At 41.8% G+C, this 15,042-nt stretch overlaps 1 protein-coding gene across 1 annotated transcript in view; it reads right to left on the reverse strand.

Annotated features, from left to right (window-relative positions):
- The window catches only part of pold3 (polymerase (DNA-directed), delta 3, accessory subunit), a 28,360-nt gene extending 20,778 nt beyond the window's left edge, over nucleotides 1–7,582 (reverse strand). The window contains exon 1 of the mRNA XM_020624710.1: nucleotides 7,424–7,582. The gene's annotated coding sequence lies outside the window, so the exon portion shown is untranslated. The remainder of the gene's footprint in view (nucleotides 1–7,423) is intronic.
- Between the last annotated feature and the right edge of the window lie 7,460 nt (nucleotides 7,583–15,042).

The following is a 15,042-nucleotide window of genomic DNA, read 5'->3' on the forward strand; positions in this document are numbered from 1 at the left end:
GGCATCTGTTTCGGATGCCTCCTGGGCGCCTTCCTAGGGAGGTGTTCCAGGCATGTCCCACCGGGAGGAGGCCCCGGGGAAGACCCAGGACACGCTGGAGGGACTATGTCTCTCGGCTGGCCTGGGAACGCCGCGGCATTCCCCCGGAGGAGCTGGAGGAAGTGTCTGGAGAGAGGGAAGTCTGGGCATCTTTGCTTAGACTGCTGCCCCCGCGACCTGGTCCCGGATGAGCGGAGGAAACTGCATGGATGGATGGAAGGCTAAACATCAGCATGTTAGTGCTGCCACTGAGTACACATGGCTCACAGTGTATCTGGTCTTTTCTTGGATGGTTGGTGACACTAACCATCCACCCGGCAGAGAGATACTATCATGATGCCCCAGTGTGTGGCGGCATGTCAGCCGAGACATTTCTAAAATCTAATTTCAGCTTTCGCTGAAGTTTGATCTTATCTAATGCTTCCTTTTCAGAGATTTTGGGTGGGTCACTCTGGTCTGTTTCACCGTGATTCAGTGGTGAACCTCAGTCACCGGTCCTGCTCTGTTTCCATAGAAACCATGTGGGGCCAGGAGCATGGTAAGAAACAGCAGACCACCTTCTCCTCTTTTTTGATTGCTTCTGTGGTAGAGGATGTCAGCAGTGAAGGCATGACTCGCATACATTTCCATTAGTTAACAAATTAGTGATCACCTTTGTGGAGGGTTTCATATGCTCCTTGTTTTTCTTCTCATTTTCCTTCTGGTCTGAGCACTGACTCTGAAATCAAAAAGGAACTGGATAATACTATGTTTCTATGTGTATGTGCATTAGACATGCCTCTATTTAAGCCTTAAACCTTCAGGCAGAGTTTCCACCCACATTTATTTTTCCTGGCTGTCCTACTGAGGCTGCAGATCACAACGCAAGCTGAAAGAACCAAAGGAAAACTAAATTACTCTACATGAAATGCAAATAAAGATACAACAAATGAATCAGTACTCACAATATGAGCAATCAAAAATCGATGTGCCCAACAAGGAATAGGACTAGAGTTTCAGATCTGATTTATTTCATTCTAGATTTAATATTTAGCTTCATGGCATTTTTTTATTTCACCTTTGTGATGTTAAACATGAGGAAAAAACAGGTTGTATACAAAATATTCCTCATTCATCTTCTGTATTTTTGAGCTGATGAGTGTAACATATCAGCCATTAAAGTAGAAGCAAATCTTTGTCTGCCTGCAAAGCTAGAGCTCTAACTAGAACAGTTTAAAAGTACTTGAAAATTAGCTGAGATGGATAATCTGTTTTTATGCATAGAGTCAGATTAAACAATTAATTAAGCTTATGGCAGAAAAGCAAGGATGTGGAGGAAGTGAGAATGTGGAAAATTGAAAACAGTCAGATTATGAAGGCTTGTCTGCACACCAGCACCTCAAGGAGCACTGCATAGATTGTAAACAGGAAACAGGAAAAAAACACCATCTCTTAGCCATATTTCAAAATAAAGTGGGAGACACAGGGGAAAATAAATAATAAAATAAAAAAGAAAGATTGAAAACTGTCAAAAAAGACCAGAGAATGAGAGAAGAAAGAGGAAGAAGAATGCACAGCAGAAGAAGCAACAAGTCGACTCCAGCCCTTTCATTATAAAGGTCATTAGTGCTTCCTCTCCTCTGGGTGCTGATTAATAACACCATATAGATAAAAAGTCTGCTCAAGTCAAGACCTCTGAATTATAATTTAAACAAAATAAGGTCATCATGGTGAGAGAGTTGGGAGGGAGAGAGCTGTGAAGCAGCTCTGCAGAGAACACAACTTTAGATTTGCCAAAGTCTGCAGCTACATGATTTTAAATCAGTGGAAGACGTTTAATCAAGAGAAGCCTAAAGCTCCAAACCTTCAAAAACTCATTGGACTAATGCTTGATTAGAATGCTTTAGCTGCACTGAATATGAAGAGGAATAGACAAAAGGTGAAACGAGGAATCTATATTTATAAGGACTCTGACTAATTCTTATCTCACCTCAGCGTGATTATGTATTCAGCCCCCTTTCCTCTTGTCCTTCTGTCTAATTTCATAAACCTGGTGGCACATTTGACTCTTTCACAGATTCAGCACTACACCTGGCTCAATTTAAATTTTAATTTCTCCCCTCGGCAGTGTTCATCATGTGTGTAATTGTTCTGTTTCTTTATTGGCTGACTTTGCCTGCAGTCAGGCTAAAGGTTCAAGAGACTCACCGACAAACCGCTGTTCCCTGGTTCATTGATGTAATAAACCATAACGGACCACGGTGGAAGCAGATGTTTAACTAAGCTTTTCCATGTTGCCCCTCAGATGCATGAGTATCTCAGTCTTTATGTTTATTTTCATTAAATAAATCCAATCTGCTCCAACCAATGTAGGGAGGAAACGTAAAAAGTTATCAAAAAAATAAATACTCGAGTGAAAAATCAACAAAGTATTTGTATTCATTACATCCCACCTCTGAACAGGACACATTGTACCATTATCCTTAATAATGTCTGTGCCAGCTCTTTTGTGGTAATTGTAATTCTGATTTCATTTGACATAAAACCTCATATATCTGCTGCCAGTGATGTGCTAAAAGGCGTTTTATGATGGTAGCTAGACAGCAGTCTGGCGTCCAGACTGGGTCAGATCTCAGGTTCTTTCACAGCAACACAAAGACCATCTTGCCCACGGATTCTTCAGCAGCTCAAAGGATTCGATGACTGAGATTCGACCTTGATAAACGTGAAAGAGGGGGAATAAATGTGTCTGTGTGTCTCTGAGGAGTGCCATTCACCAGCTGAACACACAGCCCCAGTGTCCCGTTTCAGTTCACTGACCTGCCTCCAGCAGATGAAACCTGCCTGTTCTTTTATTTCCACACAAACACAGTGAAGGTTGATGTGTTGGACAAAAACAACCTCATCTCTTTCTATCACTCTCTTCCATTCTGCCCAGTATGTTACATGAAAGCATCCAGGCGTCAATTTTTTCAAACAGTGTTCCTCTCTTCATGCCATTTTAATAAATTTGTCAAGTCAGTTTTGCATCTATCTAAAATTCATGTTTACCTGTTTGAATTTTACGTGCTCAACATCCAAACTGTTGCATAATCACCTCTTTCTTTTCTTTCGAGTGCAGTGCATTTGTTTCTGATGCAGCTCGATGTGTTTGTCAAACTTGTGTTGTATTTGTGTCCATCAGCTGGATGTGTTGATATTCAGTTTTGCATAATTTATTTCACCTCAGATAAATTCACTCAACATCTGTCAGATGTGTTTACAAAAAGTAATGTTGTTGATGAACTCTGTGGGCTGTGGTGTGAAGCTGAGTCTCCCTGTGTTCCCAGCAGCCTACCAACCAGGCCTAGACATGTGCAGGCTTCAGATCAGGTTGGAAACACTCGGGCTACTAATTTAGAGAGAATTAATGATCAAGTCCAAGGACTCATGAATAGCACTGACAAAGTCTGACAAACAGGGAAAGCTTCAGGCGAAGGCCACCAGGTGGAGAGGTGCCAAAGAGAAGGAGGAGATGCATTGTAATTGCTCCAAATCTACTTTCAAACGTTTGTCACTGTGCCCCTTACATTGTAAAAGACAACGCTCACACTACTCTAATCACCTAATACTGAGAGGAGACGGATACTGGCGGGGGCCAACCCTTGCATAACCTTCTCTTCTGCTTTTACAGCACTGTGGTTCATTTTCTAAGAATCACATATGAGCAACCAGGCTACATTAGATTATGTTCCATTGTTATTATTAGTATTATTTTACCTTTATTGAGACAAGGTGTGTTCTCTGAGAGGTCACTTCTCTTTTGCAGGAAGGCCCTGATCACATTCACAGCTGGAAGCTGCCCAGTGTAACCACAGACTGACCTGTTGGCCACTGGGCAGCTCAATGGGAGCAGTTGGAGATTAAGAGCCTTGCTCAAGGGCGCCACAGTAGTGTTAATGAGGGTGGGACAAGTGTGGCGTAGTCACCTGACCCACCCAGATTTAATCCTGCCAGTCCAGGGATTGAACCCACAACTTTCCACTTGCTGCTGTAACCTTTAGGCCATCACTGCCACCATAATGCAATAATGCACACTGAGACAATACAAAACCAGGACAGGGATAATACTGAATGTGTGCACATCATGTAGTCAGTGAGTCAAGAGGTGTAACAAAAGAAAACCTATAATAATAAACAATTAGGCTTCCTGAAATTAAATGTTGACTGCTTTAACAACTTTTGATGTATTTCTTGTATATGTCCCCCCACCCCACCACCACACAGCAGCATTGTCGCTCCTACAGCAGCCATGAAATGCCTAGATTGTCTTCTTTCCATTTTGATTTAACTGCCAACCAAATGTACTTCAGTGCATGGCAAGATGTACTTATTTTCAATCGCAGAAATAAAGGCTTATGAGGCGCAATTAGCAAGCAGGGCCATTAGCCTGCCAGTCAGGCCTTGACGAAACGAGTTGGCGGAGGCCTTGGGCTGTTTTTCTTAGTGCAGGGTCTAATGAGGCTTGTCTGAGCCAAGGGAATCTCGGCTGACATGGGAAACCATGCGATTTATTTCTCTGAAACTATAGTCAGAGCTGCTCTTGATGATATGCCAGGAGAAATTTTCCTCAGTGGGCCGTATGATAAAGGTCTTCATTAAGTTTTTGGACAGTGATGCTAATTCAACTCTACCCTGCTGCCTCAGTCTGCAGTGGAAATGATTTGAACAACAGGCATACAAGGTGCTTTTTGCAAATCATGTCTTTTAACCTTCAACACCAAAACAGCCACATCCATTAACACACTTTCCTTCAGATACTTCAAAGGTGATTTAGTCTCTTTTCTCACATACCAGCCTTTTGAAGAAGCTGAAATGAAAGGATGGGATATGATTCAGAAAGATGTTTTTGTGTGTTTTGGATTGACAAATTTTGATATGGTCAAGGCTAAATAGGACATATGAAAGGCCTTACTTCTACTTTGGCAAAGGTCAGTAAACAGGATTTGATGACAAACTGCCTGGACATGACCCCTGATATCTGGGAAACAGATTGCCACAAGATAAGCCATTAAAAACCCAAGCACACAGAAATCATTACGCTCTTATTAGCTGCACCTCCAAAAGCTGTACACATCAATAGCAGGTCTGCGCTTTGTGCCACACAGCCTCCACAACCTGCAACACTCAGGCTGATGATTAATATTTACAGCAGAACCTCGTGTCTCCAAAGAAGTAAATTACCAGCCAGAAGATGTGAGGAGGCAAAGAAGCCACTAACAAGACAACTGTTGTGTGTTAGCGAGGGCTCAGTGATGACACCGATGGGAGTCAAGGTGGTGAGATACTTTCAGACACATGGCTCTGGTTTGCTGTGATCTCAGTATTTTTATTTCCCTCATTCATATTCCAGACGAGATGCTCAGACTGTGTCAAACGGATGATAATTACACAGAGCCGAGAGAGGCCATTTATACAGCCAATGTGATGTGACTGAGCCCAGTTCAGTGCTGATGCTGGGAAGAATGGGTAGCCCCCAGTCCACTGCTCTATTTTAGTACATACGGCTGCTGGCCTTTTCAGCTGACTCTGTGAGCCCATCACCTGTGACTCCAATTGTTACTCCCTCAGATATATTTTAGAGAATCACTTTGTTACTTTCTGATCAGTTTAAGCCCAGTCTGATCATAACAGAATATCTTTTTGTAACAAGTGCACAATTTTAACCAGGTAGGTCATCCTGGAAACCTAAGCCTCAAGGCTTATTTGCACCACAGCAGGTTAACTTCAGAGGATCAGCTCAGGACCCATCATCAGCCTGACCACCAACCGATGAGATCACTGGAAAAACCGAGCCCTCTAACAAAAAGGATGTGTTACCACTATAACTAACTACATAATGATTATTAAAAAGCTTCCATATTAATTGCACGGTCTTTCATTCACACCAGGATTCCTGACAATGTCAATGCCTTCACACTCTATACTGACACTGCAGCTCATGAGAAACACTATGATAATAATAGGTAATAAAAACTAAACCTTTTGTTGTCATTTATTAGAAGGATAATCCACACATTGTTTAATAATTCTCATGATTATAAATGCAACACTTCAATTAGAGAGACACCAGGCATTAACTCCTTCCCCCTCCTCTCTCGTCAATTATTTCTAGTGTTTGTACAGATTGTCCTTTATATCTCACCTTGTTGAATATCACTTTCTGCTGTTTCTTTTACTAAATTTACCTGATGGTATCACAGTTATATCTCATTTCCTGCTAAGAACATTTACTGTGTGTGTCTGTCACATGAACATGTTCATAACTGGATAGGAAAGTCCAGAGTCAGCACAGCCAGTTGATAACCAGGCTCTTGGTCCAGCTGATGCCCAGTGTCAGGCTCAGTGATGTAAATAATGGGTCAGACTATGCTGAACTGGTTTTATGATACAGGCTCATGGACAAAACAATCTGCATGGCTATATAGGTGAGAAAGTGATTTTGTCTGTAGTTTGGGTGATCTGGCCCTTTAATAGATTTTATTTTTTTGTTCCCATGAAGCCCTGAGTTTGCAAGAGGCCAGATATTTTTTTAAATCACTGAAATGAGTTTCTAATTAGTGTACATAGTGTACATTTAGTCACATTTAAGATTCTGGACTGTTGAATGTCAACACAACTGTCAGTTTTCATTTCAATATTTATTTATCACAACAAGAGAAAAATCAGATGATGTAGTGGGAGCTTTTTTTCTTCTTCGTTGATTGGGTCAGGGCATTAATTTTGCAGTGGAAAAATGAAATATTAAGCAGCTAATTAGTGCTGCCAGAACATACTGTAAATGAGAGTAACTATGAATAAACGACCCAGTGACTCATACTTGACACCTTTGAGGAAAATTAAAATGTGTTTGCAGGTTAAACTTTTAAACAGAGAGTGAAGAGAAAGGGATAAAAAGACATTATAGATACAAAAGACATAATCCTTCTCTATAACATCTGAACCATATACTGTACTCTGGTCTTGGACCAAATCAGAGAGGGTCTAGCAGGATTGACCTTCTCAGAAGGACATTTCTATTTGCTTGTCACCATATGTTGCTGTCACAGCATTTAATACAAATCAAAATGATATTCAGACACTGACATTAGTTTTGTATGGTCTGAGTGTAAGGGATTTCCACTGTGACAGCAATAAAGTCTCTGAATTTACCAGCTGGACAGCAGGGGAACAGCGAGAGGATTAAGTGTTTTCCAGGGAAACTGATTTCCGGAATAAAAACCGAGAAGCTCTAATAGAAAAGATTAGTGTCTCATTTTGTCTAGGAAACAGCAAATGGAGCAGAAGCAAATACAAACAAAACAGGCAGAAAGACTGGCATATGCAGTGAATGCATTTTAATAAACAGGAAAACAGGCTTACTCACAGTCCATGCAGACAAAACCAGGCTGGGAATCAAGGAGGTGAAGTCAAGGAACCTACAGAGGCCAAAAGGCAGCAGACAATAATCCAAACAGAAGTTGCAGCCCAGAAATCAGGGAGGAAAGGCTACAGCACTAAGGTTGTGAAGACATAACAGATGATCTGGTCAGGAGTAGAGGAAACAGGTGAGCTGACCAGAGTCAAGTAATCAGGAACAAAGGGAAAGTCCGGGGCCCCTTGGTGGCTGGAGGGGAAATGACAGGAGCATGTTAAGAATAACTGGCTCCATGCTCTGATGATGGTTCACTGTGTGAGAGCCAATGGGCGCATTGATCAGAGAAGATACTGGTGAGCCTGCTCTGGGGAGGCTTTCACTGGACCGGACCTGCCATCCTGTTCTTACTTGTGGGAAATAAAACACAATGAGTCAGAGATGTCGGGTGTAAAGAGTTACTGTTTGTGGAAGAAGAGGATTAGTGCCCTTGTAGTCACATGAGTGTGAAATGAGTCACATAGAGATTAATGTGGTGAAGAATAGTTAAGATCATCAAATGTTAAGGTATAATGATTTGCTACTTAGGGGATGCTGAACATGAGAAAAGTACAGTCTTACTGTCTAGAAGAAAATCCACAGAGTCAGTGGGATTTCTGGCGTTAAGGGCCTGGGGTGACAAACACAAGCAGAGGAGCTTGGGGTAAGTGATTATCATCTGGAATACTGATTCGACCAAGATAACAAGGGGTGGGACCTCATTTTGTTCTGTGAACACTAAGGTCTTCTCTCCATGCATACAGTGGTGTGAAAAAGTGTTTGCCCCATTACTGATTTCTTATCTTTTTGCATGTTTGTCACACTGTAATGTTTCAGATCGTCAAACAAATTTATATATTAGTCAAAGATAACACAAGTAAACACATCATGCAGTTTTTAAATGAAGGTTTTTATTATTAAGGGAAAACAAAATCCCAAACTATATAGCCCTGTGTGAACAAGTGTTGGCCCCCCTGTCAGAACACTGGTTTATCGCCCCTGAGTTCAATTTCTCTAGCCACACCCAGGCCTGATTACTGCCACACCTGTTCGCAATCAAGAAATCACTTAAATAGGACCTGCCTGACAAAGTGAAGTAGACCAAAAGATCCTCAAAAGCTAGACATCATGCCGAGATCAGTAAGGGGGCAAACACTTTTTCACACCACTGTATGTACAGAAGTTATGTCTCTTGTGTGTTTATTCAGTTTTTTGTTGGTGTGTGTCTGCATGATTCTTGAGTTTATTAATGTAATTGAAATGTGTTTAAAATAATTAGACCAATAATGGCTTGGTTCAAGGTCAAAGGTAAAAGGTCTCCTCTCCAAATTGTCACATTATTTGCTTTCCTGGCCCTAAAGCGGAAATAATCCATTAACCCTTTTAACCTGCAGCCACTGGAGCACAAACAACTTCACTCTGATTCAGTGAAGTCATTAGTGTCTCCATTCATTACACACTCAGCAGTTCATCTCCCGTAGACAACAATTTAAATAGTTCATAGACTAAACAACCACGTCTGCAGTCACTGGGAAAGATCATTACAGCTGAGGTATTCAGCTTGTCCAAACATTTGGCTTAGAGAGAAAATTACATTTCAAATACGTCTGTGTAACTCAAAGATTCTGATACCAACTCACCATAAAACTGGTGATATGTTCATGGTGAGTACTCAGACAGTCCTGAGCTCTGACCACGAGTGCAGGTTGCCCGTAAAAATGTAGAATAGACCTCTGGAAGGGAGTGCTGATAAGAAATGAGGCACTCAATTTATTCTGTGCCAGTCGTGCATTAGTGTCATTGGCGACGAGGTCCAACCTTTGCCGGCCCTGAGCATGAATCTGACGTGAAGCAGATAGAGGCCTGACAGTTTTATGCTCAGGTGCCTCATGAGGATCATGTTCCTCCTCAAGGACATGGCTGTACAAGGTCTCAACCATCCAAAGCTTCATCAAATCTTGATATTTCATCCATAATGATGGATGACACAGATTATATAAAATGTATTTGACTGGAAATATTAGAGATAAACCTGAAATGGAAGCAGAAAATAAGATTTCCGTCTGTGGCTATAGAACATAAAATATTGGGACGCATAGCTCATTTATTTGTAATGGTTATATCAACTTTTTTTGTCTCTTATTACTTGTGTTGCTGATGTCTTCTTCGTAGCTGCTTTTGGAAACAACTGATGCTCACATTTTTTGTAATAACGACAGACTGCTGCCTGGAAAAGTCCTCACCTGTTGTGGAATTGAGGTCATGGCTTTCACAAGGTGCTTTTCTTTGCTACAGCCACCTAAAACACATCAGATGTGGATGCACCGACCTGTGGCCTCTTACTTCTCAGGCTGTGTCTCTCTTTCTCTGTGGTAATGGATGCTTACATGGGAGAAGAAGCAGTCTGCTCAGATCAGCCCCGCTGCTGTCAGCAGGAGATTGGTGGAGGGGAAACAAGTCGGTTGTGACAGCTGCAGAGAAAAATGTCCAACACTGTCAGAAATAAAGACACAGGAGAAGTGAGAGCTGATGAGAGATGGACAGAAAGACATCCCCATTGAAAGAGACAGACAGGAAACAGTGAGAGAGGAAAAGAAGCAGAGGAGGACAAGGAAAAACTTCATCCAAATGGAGACTGGAGCCTGAGGCAGTGCTAAATGCATTAAGAGTTAGTGAAGAGCAAGAAATGATCTTATTACCAAGCAGCGTGAAGCGGGTTATTAGAAATGAATAATTGTCCAAATGTATATGTAGGCTATTTCCTTTTATAGGTTTGAACCCTGAAACCAGCACAGCAGGCAGCAATACTTCATAGATGGACTCCGACCTCAGACCAGTTGCATTTCAGCCCTCTTTATGACCTTTTCTGTTTGTTATGTTTGTTTTAAACATTTTACACCAAAACTGTCAAGAAAAAATGTATTGACACATTGTGCTAAAAAAGTAGCAGGGCTAACACTAATATTATAATATTATGAAGGCTGAAAATAGGTGTTTTGGTGCACTTTCTGATAAGGTGCAAGAACTGTCAGCTCTTATTGTGCACACAATAACATGGATAAAGCTACACATCATCCAAGTTTATATCAATCGGCATGTAGCCATGAAACCATCACACATTTCATGAGGTATTTCTGGTGTGACCTACCTCTCAACTGTAGCCTCATCATGTTGTCTAGAAATCAGTGGTATGTTCTTTGTCGTATTAGGGTGTTCACGTTTTTGGTCTCATCCAGATCTATCGTTGTTCTCAAAGTGTTCCCTCACCCTGTCCTAATAACAGGTTTAGTCTTCTGACCCTCTCCTCATCATTTCACACTACTGAGGCAGCATAGTTCATTTTTAGTTGTGTTTTGTTCCAGATGAGAGCAGCTGTCTGTCACAGCTCACACCTGGGATATGCTCAGAGGCTTTTAGGACTCTGATGTTTCTTGCAGTGAAGCTCTGTCTATTATCATGTTAGACAACACTCCTCAGGGCTCCTTCTGAGCTGGGTGCAAAAGTGAAGAATCAGTCAGTCACCCTGCCCAAAGCTTCTCCTGCGGAGAAGCTCTATTATAATGTCATGCTCCGTAACATTCTCAGCACCCTACAGTCATTTAGTAAAACTGTGGCACAGCTGTTCAGACACTACATTATCTCAGGATCCAGCACATACAACCGAGTCACATAGACTACTTTAAATAAAGCACCAGCAGACCCCTCTATTAAAATTCTACTTCTTCTATCTTTAGTGACAGAAACTGTTCTTCCATCTGTCATTTTAGCATGTACCCAGAAATGATATATATTTACAATCAAGTGAAATAGCTTTCTAGCGGCTGTAATGATGATGACAGGAGCAAAAGAAGAAGTACGTTTTGCAAGGCAGAGACAAATCATGTCTCTCTGCCGATAGGGGCATCAGATCATTTTGAATTTTGGCAGCTCAGAATTTTTGCGCACACAGTAACTGTAGAAGTTTCACTTTATTTCTTGCATGCAAGTGTTTATGTGAATCTAGCTGATGTAAAATAAAAGATTATGCTTCCTCCATAATTTTCCCCAAGAGCCTCTTGTTTTTGTTTTTCTAACCTCCACATACATTTTGTCATTTCTTGCTGCTGATTAAAACTCTCTCCTCAGCTTAATTGGCCAGTGGAAAGATATTATCAGCAGTTGGAAAGTCAGCAGCAGCTGGCGCTCTCTCATTGGCCTCATGAAAAATTCAGTGAAATTGTTGCAACACCTTGGTTCCTTTACTGAGTGTCTCTCAGTAAACAAGATTTTTTTTTACCCAAAGAGGTAAATTTTATAAATAAATAAATAGATAAATAAATAAATAAATAAATAAAAGTTAAACCAGAACGTGTCAGTGACACTATATGGAAGATGTTGAGTTAATGCAGCATTCTCTGTTGCATTTCATATCTGGAGAAATGAAACAGAAACCCTGGGACCCAAGGTTTCTGATCAACAGGACATTTCAAGCAAACAGTATTTACCACACACTCCATCACAACCTCTTACTGTCACTGTGAGGCGACAGCGTGAAACGCTGTGCCGCCATGCTGTGTCCCTTATGTTTCCTTCAAAACATATTTGCTGTTACAACTTTGTTCTGCATAAATATACATTTCCAGGACAGATCGTTGTCATCAACTGAAACAAGACCAGAGAGATGTTCTACAGAGCACCGCATGTTTGGTTTAACGAGCATCTTTAAATGGGTGAAAAGCTTCTGTTTGGTGAAAACAAAACTTTCTGCTGAGACCTGAACTAAAGAAATGCTTATTATTTACTTATTCTGCTACACCTGATTCAGCAAGGACTTTTATTCAACGCATATGATGCCGTTTTAACTGACTTTCATGTGTTAATACAGCCTGAAGCATTTTTGTGTGTTTGGACTTCATTTTTTAAACTTTCATGCATAAATGTGCTATTGTGTGTTATAGTTCAGAAACATGGCTGAACAGAAGGTTAAACTGTCGACCTGCTGGCCACATGATGTCCATATAGTTACTGGTAGGGACAAGTCTAGGACATATTACTTTAAATGAATTAAAAAACACACAAAAACAACATTTCAAGCCTAAAAATTCCATATGTGGCTGACATCTAGCACAGCCAGCACTACACGAATCCAACTAATGTGTGTCTGGTGCTGTGTGGGTGGCTGCCTCTCTGTCTGAACACAGCATTTTATTTGCACTTCCTCACTGTATGTGTCCAATAATGATAAGATTTTGTCAGGGAGTGAAGCTCCATTGAAATGAGTTCCTCTCACCCTGACTTTGCTGCTGACCAGCCACCCATCCCTCAGTCTGTCTGGCCTCTTTACTTCCTCCCTACCTGTCTGTGCACAGTGTTAGCCGGCCAATTTTCTGGGTAATTGAGCTATTTTGGATAAAGCTTCTTCTTCTCTGTGCTATAGAGCAGTTGTAATGATAGTGGGGAAGAGCTGCAGTTCCAGTTTTAACTGGAACTGCACATCACATTACAGCAACCAATCAATCCAAGTAAATTCATCATAAACTTGTTCAGCATTCCAAAAATGATATGTACTGATATTGAATATATGGGACATCATATCACAAATGACCTGACAACAAATGTCAGGGAACATGGGCAAATACTGTGTCATGGAGACTTGGGATGTGCTCACCATCTGCTGAGATTTTTCAGTTCAGAGTCTTCTGCACCGCTTTGTATGCTGCTCACCTGTGGCGATGCCACTGGGGGGGGGGGAGCAAAATGGATACAAAGGGTGCTCATGAGAATTCTGAGGTATCGTAGTGTCAGTACAATGTGTGTGGATGCATCTACCTTGCTGTTTGGCTTCGCTGAGCAAGCTCATGTTTGGATTTATGTCCAGACTGGTGTAAGACTACTTCCGCTTCAAAAAACACAACCTCAAACCTTTTGCAACACTTAAGACAACACAGCGATGTGAAACTTGTTGTGATACACCCCAACAAAGATGAGCCCTCTGCAGCCGCAGAGGATGGCCCTTCAATGGCTAAACAACCAAAACTGGATTGTAATTGTCAACAGAATAAAGTTTAAATCACTCGCTACTTTTTCTCTTTGGACTGAGGTGCATCCAGTGAAAATCCACCCATTATCCTGTAAAGAGTGTCATGGGGGGGCTGAAGCCAATCTGAGGCCACCAGGCTATCACAGGGCTGACACATGCAAACTCTACACAGAAAGGTCCCAGTTCAAGCCCAGAGTCTTCTTAGTGTGAAGCAACAGTGCTAACCGCTGCACAACCATGCCCCTGTCAACCCGCATTCAGGGTGGTAATTATAATCGGTGTGATTAATTTCCACACCACAGTTGAGCTGCGGCTCTCAGAGATGATGATTTAGGCTTTGATGAATTTCCTTTCAACAACATTTTAAATGAAGGAGGTGGATTAGAAATGCTATTTTGGGGTCAAAATGAAAGCCTATTTCCCGCTTTTCTGCAAATTAGGTCATTAATGAAAAAAATAGTGAAGGAGTGGTGGTTAGTGCTATCGCCTCACAGCAAGAAGGTTCTGGGTTCAAGCCCTGACCAACCCAGGGCTTTTCTGTTTGGAGTTTGCATGTTGCCTGTGTGGGTTCTCTCTCTGCTACTTCAACATGGAAACATGAAATTCATGCTCTAGAACTTGTGTGTGGTTTGTCTATTCTGGTCTACTGCAAAAAAACACAGTGGCCTCCATGATAGGACACCTGCTCCTATGTAGATATAAAAGGCTCATTCGAAGCTACACAAAATGCAGCAATTCTTATTTTCTGGTGATTACACATGAATTAAAACATATTTATGCATACTATAACCCATTTCTGATAATAAATCCTTCAAAATGTTATACACTTTGCCTTTAAACTGCAAACTGATGATGATACTGTATGGAGTGTTATTACAATTCATTGTGAGGGGAAAAAAGGGAAAGGTCAGGGCATCACCAAAGTCAGCAGATTTCATCCACTGGACTCTGTGGATATCTTCACAAGATCTTATGACCATCCATCTGTTACGGCAAGCCGCACACCAAAAGAGCGACTGGACTCAGTAATAGGCAAGACTCAAACTCAGGTCAGAGAAAGATATTTATTTGACAGAGTATGGAAAGGAAAGGAGGTGGCGAGGATGGAGCTGCCGGCGTGGGTCTCGGGCGTTTGGGGCCGCTGAAATGACTGGACCACTGGAGGAGCTGCCTGGGGTCGGAGGAGAGATTTTGGCACTGCGTATAGAGCAGAGAAGGAGATTAGGAGAGGGGACAACAGGCGGATGAGGGTGTGATGAAGTAGAGCACAACACAGGTGACCTGCATATAGGGGAATGCTGGCTCCGGGCTGGAGAGCGTGCTTGGAACCCAGTGCCAAGGTATGCAGACAGGAACAAGCGCCCACGCTTCACTGACCCAGGCACTTGATATGGACCCCAACCAACGATCGTCGCTCGGCAGCAGGTCCTACGGAGATATAGGCGGCACCAGACAACAGTTCAAAAAACAAGACACTCCTCTGTAATCAGTTTAGAAAACAAAAACATAAGACATTCCTCTGTCATCAGTTCAAAATAACAGAAGATCCATCCATTTTCCTCCGCTTATCCGG

This window comes from Monopterus albus, unplaced genomic scaffold, assembly GCF_001952655.1.
Source record: "Monopterus albus unplaced genomic scaffold, M_albus_1.0 scaffold335.1, whole genome shotgun sequence".
NCBI lineage: Eukaryota > Metazoa > Chordata > Actinopteri > Synbranchiformes > Synbranchidae > Monopterus > Monopterus albus.